At 34.2% G+C, this 11,809-nt stretch overlaps 2 pseudogenes; one reads left to right on the top strand and one right to left on the bottom strand.

The window, feature by feature from the left end:
* On the bottom strand, positions 2,248-3,141 carry OR4K35EP (olfactory receptor family 4 subfamily K member 35E, pseudogene; annotated as a pseudogene).
* OR4F96BP (olfactory receptor family 4 subfamily F member 96B, pseudogene) lies at positions 9,287-10,162 on the top strand (annotated as a pseudogene).

The raw sequence follows: 11,809 nt of genomic DNA, 5'->3' as shown, positions 1-11,809 counted from the left end.
GTCTTGTATAACTCTTTCCTTGCTTGAGGCATGGGGCCCAAGGATGTGTTTGTGTGTGTGTGTGTGTGTGTGTGTGTGAATAATCTGTAGAAATTGTGAAACTAATTTACTTATATTTTGCTTTGATAACTAGGGGATTGAGCCAAATTCATTGCTAAATTGTGAAAGGACTCTATGTCCTGAGTATACGTAATACAAAATTCTCTCTAGATTATACAATAAGTAATATTTTATATTTTTCCTGCTTATGATTATTTTGTTGCTTAATATTTGTATTCATAGTGAATTCTTCTTAGGTACATTAAATTAAAAGGGACAAATATGAAGCCAGATTTCTGCTTGAGGAATTTGCCACATTTATGAAGCTAGCAGGAGAAGGGAGAAGACGACTAAAGTTCTAATCTCAAAAATTCTGAAGGGCAAAACTGAATCACCTGAAATCGCTCAGGCTGAGGAGAAAGAGAAGCGCTATAATCATAAACAAAACTGGAAGGGATATATCTAAAGAATGGGCACAAACCAGAAGTGTATTGAGTCTTATAGAAACTACAGTCTAAATTCAAATAGCCTCAGCACTTGATTGGATTGAGGTGATAACACTTGAATCTTTATGCTGCATGAAGGAGAAGGTAAATAGTTTCTGGAGGAACATATCAAGTCAGAGCTATATGATCTTTTACACACAATGTCTAACATACATAAAATAATTACGGAATATGCAGAGAAACAGGGATATGTGATTCATAATTAAGAGGAAAATAGTTAAAAGAAGCAGACCACAGATGGCTCAGTTGTTGAAATTACTAAAGAATATAAAATAACTCATATATTTAAAAAAGACATTAAAAAGTTGAAAAAATGGAAAAAAATGAAGAATTTCATCAGAGAAATGGAATATCTAATAAAGAACCAAATGATATTTTAGAACTAAAAAACAAATATATGAAATTATGAATTTAAGCAGGCTTAAAAACAGACTGGACACAGCAGAAGAAAATATTAGTGAGTTCAAAGACAAGTCAATATACATTAGCCTAACTGATGTACAGAGATATAAAAGAATAAAGAATTAGAACATATGTATATATGTATATCTCTGATTTATATATCTATGTGTATATATAGGTCTACATATATATAGAGAGAGAGACACACAGAGAAAAATAGTAATTATTTTATTTAAGGGTTTATGCCTCAGACTTTCTATTGAGAATGTTACAAAGTACACAGGACCATGTTATCTCTAAAAAGTAATATGAAATTTGAAGTACATCTGGCTCCACGGATTTCAGACAAGGGGATGTAACCTTGTATACATTTTTGAGGCATGGAGTAGGAAGAATTTTTAAGTAAATTTTGTTATATATAGTCATGAACAATTCACAAACGTCGTACATAATCTAATTGCTTGCGGGCCATCTGAACACTGTGGTGAAGTAAATGGTAACTTATTCTAAAACTTGACTTTTTGACCTACCTTCATACCACTTTTCCCCTATTTTTGTCTGGTATAGATAATGAATCCCCAACCCATTTATAAATAGAAAGAGAAGAAGCAAAATCTCCAAAATTTGTTAGTACATTTTCTTTGTATTTAACATATATCTTCTAAAGACAATTACACTGTTTCACAAATAGCTCAAACATAATGTTAAAGGAACAACACTCTCTCCAGATTATAACTGTAATCAGGTTTTTTTCTGAGTGTGATGGGGAATACTTAATGATTATCTTTATGCTGTTTATCCAGATAAGATAGCTAGAACCTTAACTAATTGATAGACTAATTTGTCCATTTGTAAAAATAAAGATAGCAATATTCAAAGGACTGACTTATTGGCAAAAACTTAGAGAAGATCTATATGAAATGCTTTGCTCAAAGAAATGCTTAGCATAATAGAAAATTTCAGAATGTGGTGCTGGTTGTTGAAGTAGCAGCATGAATATAAATAATAAGAACATTGTTATTAATTTCAAGCCATCCTTGAGCACAACCAAAATCATGATCATAAAGACTGGCCAAATTTCCCAGACAGGAAATCATTTTGAATTCAATGATCAATAAATGATTGTGTAATATAATAGAATTGACACAAAATTTATATCTGAAGATACAAATGATTTCCATATGTGAATTGGAGAACATTTTCCAGTCCCAAGTAACCAGACAGGTGTGGCTAATTTAGGCAGTGTCCACTGGACATTCTGATAATGTGAGATCTTAAAATACCCACAGAAATCCATATGCTAACATTGTAGTCTCTTCACAGCATTTCTAATCTCTTTGTTTCTTAGAGTGTAAATGGCTGGATTTTGGAGAGGTATGATGACTGCATAAAATACAGCAAGAAAATTGTCCACCCAGGTGATGCTGAGTGGCCACAGATGAGTGAAAATGCAAGCCGCAAAGAATAACACCACCACTGCAATGTGGGCTGTGCAGAGGGAGAGAGCCTTGGATGCCCCATCCTTAGAGTGAACGCTGACTGTAAACAGAATATAAGAGGAAGAGATCAGCAACAGAATGAAGCAGATGGTTGCCAGTACTCCACTATCAGCATTTATCAACATTTCTAGAATATAGCTGTCCATGCAGGCTAGCTTGATGACCAATGGAATATCACAGAAAAAGCTATCCAGTTCCCTGGATCCACAAAAGGGCAGCTTTATAATCACAGCTCATTGCCTTATTGAATGCACAAAGCTAATGATCCATGATGTCATCACTAACTCAATGCAGATTTATCTCTTCATGATGCTGGAGTCATGGAGTGACTTGGCCACATATCGGTTGTAGGCCATTGATACAAGCAGCACCATCTCACCTGCTCCAAAGAAATGTCCAAGGAAAATCTGACACATGCAGCCTCCAAAGGAGATGGTCTTGTTTTCCTTGAGGAAGTCTATGATCATTTTAGGTGTAGCGGCTGAGGAAAAGCAGAAGTCAATGAAGGAAAGTTTCCCTAACAGGATGCACATAGGAGAGTGGAGATGAAGGCCAGCAATGATTAGCTCAATGAAGATATTGCCTAAAAAAGTGATCCAATAAAGAGAAAAAAATATCAGTAGGAGGAAGGCCTGGAGCACCCATGAATTACAATGCCCAAGAATAATAAATTCAGACAGTGCAGACTGGTTTACTTCTATTTAGTCCAATTTGTTCTAAATTCATCTGAAGAAAAGACATGAAAAATTAGATTTTCTGAATAAATAATATGTGAACCAAGAGGATTTCTTATACATTGCTGATAGAAATCTACACTGATGTAATCACCTTGGGGAAAAGTTTTCCTTTATCTTGTAAAGTTCAATATTCAAGCATTCTATAGCCCAGTAATTTCACTTCCATTTACATACCCAAGATAAACTCTTGTGTATATATATCTATATGTATATATATATATATGAGGAGAAATTTACAATATTACCCATAAACGGGACAATGGAATATTATTCAGAACCATAACAAATAAAGTACAACTATATGATATAAAGTCATCTTAGTAAGATATAAAAATGAAGGGGGGAAAAAAGTCCAAAATGGATCCACTCGGCATAATTTTAATAAGATGAAAAGCGATAGAAAAATGACAGTATACATTGTAGGAACTTGTATAAATGATAAAACTATGTCCAGAAAGAGAAGATGTAAGATGTGAGTAAGCTCAAGTGGTGGGAGGCCAGGGGTCAGCATGAGGATGAGCACATAAGCAGTTGTATGTTATTATCAATTGCTTAGACCCTGCATTAGGTCATGTTTGCATGGGTATAATTTTATTATTAAATAAACAAACAAAAACACAAAATGGGCATGGAAAAATGGTGAGAGTATGCTATGAATCAGAAACCATGAGTAATTCAATTCTGTGGACCTGAGGTAAAATAGCATGTTTTTTATGTGACATTTTATTATTTAGGGGCAGTATGGTAGAAAAATAGTTTCTATATGTAAATTTGAAAGACTGAAACAATATTTAGTATATTATTGAAGATTAATATTATTTTGTTAATGAATAAATTAATGAATCAATAATCAGTTAAAAAGAGATATTAACACTAATCTTGACAAAATGACAAAGCTTTTTCACCCACAAACATAGTTAACTAAGTACAAGAGTTGATAAACTGATCAAGGAGAAGGTGGTTGACAATCAGTGAAAGAATAAATGTTCCAGGAATAAAGAAAAAATAAATAGTCAGCATCAGGAAGAAATATTTTTTGTTCATGATTCTCAAAGCTTACGAAACCTGTAAGAAAGTGCTCAAAGCCTGAGGTCTACCTCAGCCACAGTGAATCCTGAGGTTTAGTCATGAATATTTAACTCTAAAATGTGTTTGAAAGCTCTTTGCCAGACATGATCTAGGAACATAGAACCCACAATCTGTGTTGTTTCTGATTCAAAACAAGATGGCTTCTGAGAAACTAAAATATGGGAATCTCTGCATGGGTTAAAATGATCCAAAGTCTGTGTTTAATTCTGGTAGAGAGACTATGCATCAAGTTACATGAGAAAAAGATTTTTTGTGTTACAAATGAGAAGGTCCTTGGGACCTGAGACTCTGGCTATACATTTTTAGTTACGTAAATCCCTCCGTCTCCAACATGTCCATAGGAAACCATTTCCAATTAGACTCGTATGCCTTAGCCTGAGAAGACATGATTTTTTAAATATGGTATGTTCTCCCTGAGAATCTTTGGAGAAGACATTCTTTTGTGAGAGCAGAGTAAATGGCACATACAAACTAATCAGATTTCTTATCAACAAGTTAGAGAAACTTTGCCTTTAAACCAGTCATTTTTGCTATTGAATTTAATTACTTAAAAAATCTAACAATCCTACTAAGCTGCGAAATACATTTATACTCTCTTTCTCTCCCTTTTTGTTTTTTCCCTCTCTTCTCCCAGTTTCCCTTCTCCTTCTCTTTCCTTCTGTTTCTTTTTTTTTTCCCCTTCACTTCCTCCTCCTCCACCTTCTTCTTATAAATTTCTCGATCTCAAGGGCTTTGCCGCAATGGGTCAGTTGTCTCCAACAGCCATTACCAATTCCTGATAACTAGTGTTCGTAGCCCTCTGTTAAGTTTGAGAACCAGCTATATAGCTTTTTTTCATTTTCTATATAACTCAGAGCTATGCTAAACTCTTTTAATCACTGTTTCATAACCATAATAACAATCATATACATTTTACTGCTGAAGCAACACAGTTAATAAAGGATCTATTAGCGTTAGCTTCTGGAAAGAATGTTAGTTTAGAGAAGGATTTAGTCTGGTTGAGAATAAATGGGATTTCTATGAATCAAGAAAAAGTAATAAAACTCGAAGAATACATGTCCTATTAAAAGGTAATAAACATAAAAAGAAATATAAATGGCCAAGAGTTGTATGAAAAATATTCTCTGTATCTTCAGTAATTCTATTATTGCTCTTGGCACTAATCACTTCAGGTTTTCCTCTAATTTAGTCTGGGTTTACCCTCACTGTTGTCTATAATTAAAGTTGTTGTTGATGTTGTTTAAATCCACTAGAGTTATCAGATATCGTGGATGAAAATAAGAATAGAATTAGAAAATACTAGATGTAGGAGGAGCTTTTAATTTTTTCTCATATAGTCAACAAGAATTTATTGAATATGTTCTTGCTGCATATTCTGATCACTTCTGGGCACTGAGATGAAAATGAAATAGACTCCAGATCCTGTAGGTTATACGGAAGTTGTTAATATTATTTTAGCTGAGTTGTGAAAGATAGAATACTACTACTTAAATAATTATATAATAGCCATATTAATAATACTGTTATAGTTAATTTTCAAGCATGTCCTAGGCAAGAGAGGTAAATCTCCAGATTCCAAGAGTATAACTGTAAAATCGAATGACTTAAAGTAGACCTCACCAAAGAGAATCAAAACTTAGGGAAAAAAACAAAAAAAAACAGGAAATAAGACAATTCTCCTTTTTTTTAAGCTGTTAATTTCAGGGTCATGTGAAAACTAATTCCCTCCGTCTCTCTCTCTGCCTCCCTAACTCTCTCTCTCTGAAAACCTTCGTGTGTTAGAAACTTTCGCTCACCTTGTCTAACTTAATCTTCACAATAACCCCATGAAATAGGTCTTATTATTCTCAGGTCAACTCTCAGTTTAACCTGTTAGAAGTCTCAGTGCTGAGAAATAGCATGACTGGGATGCACACACAATGTCTCTGACTCCAGTCCTTCTGTCATACATCATTCTGCATCTCTTTCTGTTCAGTTCCAAGAGCCTAATTATATTTACTTGGTAACTGTCGACTGTTAGAGCTTTTGAGAGATTTGCCTCCATATTTTGTTTCTTCCTGAGCTAAATCATTGACAATCAATTTTCTCCATGTTTGGGTGTTTCTGTTAATTACAGTTACACATCTCTGCCTGGAAAAGTCTCTTAACCCAGGAAAACTATAGACCCTGATGGTTGTGGCACTGTGAGAACGTGAATACTTCCTCAACCAGGGCATTAGGGAGCTGTGAGACAGAATGGAAGGCATTCTTTTTGAAGGGTAGGGAATCCAGAAGTCCCAAGATGTGGCTGTGAGAAGAATCCCTTGATATTTCTCGAAGCTATGCAGCAATTCCAAACGACCCCGATTAGTATGTATGGAAATATGGTATTAAAACATTGTGAAATTCTCTTAAATGTGATAGTGGAAAGGAATTAAGAGAGAAGCTAAGAATGTACACAGTATAGGCTATATCTTCTTACTGGAGAGACACCATATTTGATCATATTTTTTTCCATGGATAAAGCATTGTCCATATTCTAGCTAGAATCTGAAATAAAATCATAATGCAGCAAAACAAATAATCTGTTTCTTTGTGACTAGTGTTTAAGGGAGAGTATGAGGCATATGTTCACTGCAGAGGGTAGCCTCTGGAGTAGGAAACTTTCAAGCTAGCTATGCAATGCTCCTTTCGGACTCCTTAATTTCTGAGTTTCTCTGAATTGAGAATATCACCTGAAAGTGTGCCTTTTGTCAAAGTCAAAGACAGACCTGGTGAGTACAGTTATAAAAGTTCCAATGATGGAAGTTAAGCACAGTTTTATTTGTTTTGTGTGTGTGTGTGTGTGTGGCAGGGGGAAAGATTGGCCCTGAGCTAATATCTGTGCCAATCTTCCTCTATTTTATGTGGGACGCTGCCACAGCATGGTTTGACGAGTGGTGTTAGGTCCACACCCAGGATCCAAGCCCATGAATCCTGGGCCACCAAAGCAGAGCCCACAAACTTAACAACTACGCCACCAGGCTGGCACCTAAGCACAGTTTTAAAACATTTCTTTGGTTCACTTTTTTTAAAAAAGAAAAAAGAACATTATTTCAGAACTAAGTTGCCATTTCTAGTCCCAGCAGAAGCAAATGACTTGGGTAAATGGGAAGAGGATGATCAACAGAGGAAGATGAGCTAGTCACCGACGTGTGCCAAGTGTGCCTGTGACAGATCAGGCAGCCTTCAACTGCTAGTTTTGTGGAGCTTTAATGGAGAATAGGGAAACATTTGAAAGTTTCAAAATTTTCTGTTGTTACTTGAGCAATGCTCATTGAGTAAAAATTAGCATTATTAATATTCTTCTAAATAATACAATAAAGGAAGCATACTTTTACTTTCATTTACAAAGTATTATGTAAATTCAGTATTATTGATTAAGATTTCAACACTTTATAGGTTTGAGAGGGAAATATGATAGTCTGTCACTATCAGCCCTTTCTTATTATTTTCTCCACCAGAAAAAAAACCTGTGCACATTTTAGTGGTTATTGCTTCAGTTTCCTTTACATGCAATTACATAATTATATGTGCACAGTTTTATGTATATTTGGAGGAGTCTTGTTTGCTTTTGAATATATACAATAAGGAAGAGTACTTTAAATTCTAATTTATTCAAAATCAGCTTATGGTTAAATATCTTTCATTCAATGGTAATGGTTGCTTTTAGAGAAATTAAGAGAAATTTTATTTAAAACATACCTCCTTTCTTGTTCAAAAGTAATGACACAATTTTAAAGTGTTCTCTTCACACTTTAGGAATGGCGCTTAGTGTTTGGAAAGCAAATGTGGAAAGATATTCCTTCTGAGGATAAACATATTGAATCTCAAATCCTTTTAGGAAAAATTCCTCATTTTGAAAATTTCACTATGTATTTGTTATTATGAGGCAATAGTATATATTTTATACTAATATATATATATATATATATATATTTTTTTTTTTCCCCTGAGATGGTCCAGATGGTAATATCTTTAAGGAGCACATTGATGACTACTGCTCTATTACTCTGTCCTCCTTAAATTTCTTGCTATTTTAGAGCATGACAGACATACTTCCACCTGATGGCCTTTGCAATAGTTGTCTTTCTATCTGGGACACGATTCTCCTACTTTTCCTTATGTGTAATTCCTTCACTTCCTTCAAGTCTTTGTGTAACTATTACCTTCTCAATGGTATCCTCCTTATGCTGGCCATTCAATTTAATACTGCAGCCATCCTGAAACTACACTCTCACCATCATCTTATTCTACCCTATTTTTAACTTTTTTCCACTGCACTGATTAGCTCTAATATAAGAATGTACTTATTTATTATATTAATACATAACGAGATTTTTGGTTTCCCCCAGCTAGATGCTCAAAGACATGTGTCTTTATTATGCTGTCTAATTTACCTCTTATAATCTAAACAGCAAAAGAAGATGGGTAATGTGTAATCAGTATCTGTGAAATTAATAAGCAGAATAATTACGCTATATGTTTTGGGCAATCAGAATTCATTAAATATATGTGGCATTTTCAAAGTCTGGACTACTCCATTTACTCTTCAGTAGTAACTCTCTATTTAGCAGAATCAGAACAAGCATAACCACTGTGATGAGTGACATTGTTCTCCAAGCACTCTGTTCTTTTCCTTCAAAACAATAATCAGAGTTGTATGTATATTTAAAGGTGTTTACTGTCTAAATCCACCATTAGCCTATAACCTCCTGAAGTCAGGATCAGTGTTTTACATCAGAACTTGACATAGGTCCAGGCATATGGTAGATGCTCATTAAGAATATTAGTTATGCTCATTAGGCATATTAGCTGAATGGATAAATGCAGGAATTTTTCAATTTTTTAAAATGGCTTTTATGGTTGTTAATAAACATGTCTTCTTAAAATCAGTTTTAATAAAAGTTTAAGTCTATGTCTTTAAATATTAATTTTTAGAAAAATCCTTAGTTATTATTTTGGCTTTGGTTTTAGTTATCACTAGACAAAGCCAATGTATGAAGCAAATTACCTTGAAGTGTCTGAATTTGTGTTCCTGGGACTTTCAACCTCTAGACCAGTGCAGCATTTCCTCCTTGCCTTGTCTACAGTGTTTGAAACCTTGTTGTGTTTGCAGTGACCTCTGATCCTCATTTACACTCCCCCATGTACTTCTTTTTAGCCAATCTCTATTTATTGATCAGTGTCTATCTACCCTAACAGTTCCTAAGATGGCTTCTGACCTGTACTCTGGGCACAAAAGCATATCCTTCCAGGGATGTGTCATCCAGATATTTATCCTTCATGTCCTGAGTGGATCTCAGATGGTGCTGCTCATCACCATGGCGTTGGACCAATATGTAGCTATTTGTAAGCCTCTCCACTATCTGACTGTCATGAGCCCACAGATGTGCATTTTACTTCTATCTGGTGTCTGAAGTATTGGCCTCATTCATTGTGCGGTCCAGTTAGCTTTTGTTGTCCATTTGCATTTTTGTGGTCCTAATGAAATAAATAGCTGTCGTTTTCCTCAATTTATTAAATTTGCCTACATAGACACCTGCAGTATGAGATTCATGGTTACTGCCAACGACAGCTTCATTTCCACAGGCACCTTTTTTTTAATGATTATCTCCTATATTTTCATCCTGGTCACGGTGTGGACATGCTCCTCAGGTGGTTTGTCCAAGGTCCTCTATACTCTGTCAACTCACATCACTGTGGTGGTTTTGTCTTTGGACCACGCATTGCTGTTTACATGTGGCCATACCCCACAGTATCAGTGGATAAATTTCTTGCCATTTTGGACCTTATGATTTTACCCATCCTCAATCCTGACATCTATACACTGAGGGACAAGGCTATGAAGATGGCAATGAGGAAACTGTGATGCCTTCTGTAAGCACTACTGTAAACATAAATGTTTAAAATATTATACTATCTTGAGACAATTTATTGTTATTAGTTCAACAGCTCAGAAACCTTAGTTTATTCTATGTTAATGACCAATAATTTGATCATAGATTTAATTATTTATCTATAGGATATTTTATATAGTTTTAAGTTTTTAAAATATAGGAAATACACATTGTGTGACCTATATTTTGAATAGTCCATAGAACCTCTTAATTTTTTTTATGATTTAAAGACAAGAGTCCTGTATTTCCAGATCTACCAGTGTATATTGATATTTTCCTCTGTAACTGTTTTGAAAAATTCTCATGTAAAGAGAATGATTGGTTTTGTCACAAGTATTTTTGGCCAGGCAATGCTAGATCACTTTCCATGTTGATTCAAGTTTGTTGTAGCTTCTTTTCCTTCCTTTACTCTGTTACTTATGTTAAAGCATGTGCTTAGCTATATGAATACATTTTTAAAAGAAATTTAATTTATGTTTAAGATTAAATATTGTCTGATATTCACATATGCATAAAACAATAAAAAGAACAAATAAATAGCTAAACAATTATTAGTATTTTTGTTACTGTTTTAGGATGTGGGCAGAGGGCAAGATTATGTCTTTTTCCTTCAGCTTTACTTTTAACTATTCCCTTCAAATGTGTACTGACAGTAAAACGATATTAATTGGTTAGTAACATTCAGTCAAAGAGACCTGGGCTAGGATTGAAAAAATGTTGAATTAAAGAGAGAAAATTCAGATGTAATCTTGCACAACAGTGGATCCAATGCAGCACTGGACATCACTCTCTGTTCAAGCATCAAGCCTGTGCTTTTAGACTTACAGGGAGCTCAAACCACACAAAGGAACACAATATCTTTTGAAATGGTGTGTTGAAATTGTATTTTTAAATTGTATTTTTAAACTGAGATGGAATTTGGAATTTTCTTCCCTATATATTTCATATAGTATTCCTCATTTGTAATCTGAGTTATGCAGAATAAAATATCTTCCATGGTGCCTCCTCATTTCATATTTGAAAATAAAAATAATGCTATGTATCTTCTGGTTTTAAGGTTAAATATTTTTTCTGAAGCTAAATGTATTAATCTTAAATCATTTTAGGCAAAATTCCCCATTTTGAAAATTTTACAAAAAAAATTTTCTGTGGGACAACCTGGAATATCAGTTTAACTTTTTATTAAAATCTGTTTCTGTTCTGTTCCCTAACCCTAAGGAACCTGGACATAAGTTGACACTGATTGCAGCCATAAACCCCAACCCTAACCCTTAGGAATGTGAACCTAAGTTGATACTGATTCCAGCCCTGAGGCAGTGAAAATCATATAATAATATTCCATCATAAATGAAATTTCATTACACTTGCAATTCAAGATATGACAGAACATCTGAGTCATAAATTCAAAATCTCTGATGAAAATGATAAAAAATATGGAAATAAAAAATAAGAGCCGACTTAAACCCAGCACAAAATTTGAACAATGTCATTTCAGAAATGAAAAATAAATTACTAAGTATGCAAAGGAGAATAGAATGGACAAAATTACAGTGAAGGATACAACGAATACAGAAGAAAAGAACCAGGAAATGAAACCTAATTAGAGGCATAAGTGAAAG

Source organism: Equus caballus, chromosome 1, assembly GCF_041296265.1.
Source record: "Equus caballus isolate H_3958 breed thoroughbred chromosome 1, TB-T2T, whole genome shotgun sequence".
NCBI lineage: Eukaryota > Metazoa > Chordata > Mammalia > Perissodactyla > Equidae > Equus > Equus caballus.
The sequence above is the reverse complement of the archived record's forward strand: the minus strand, read 5'-3'. Positions and strand labels throughout refer to the sequence as shown.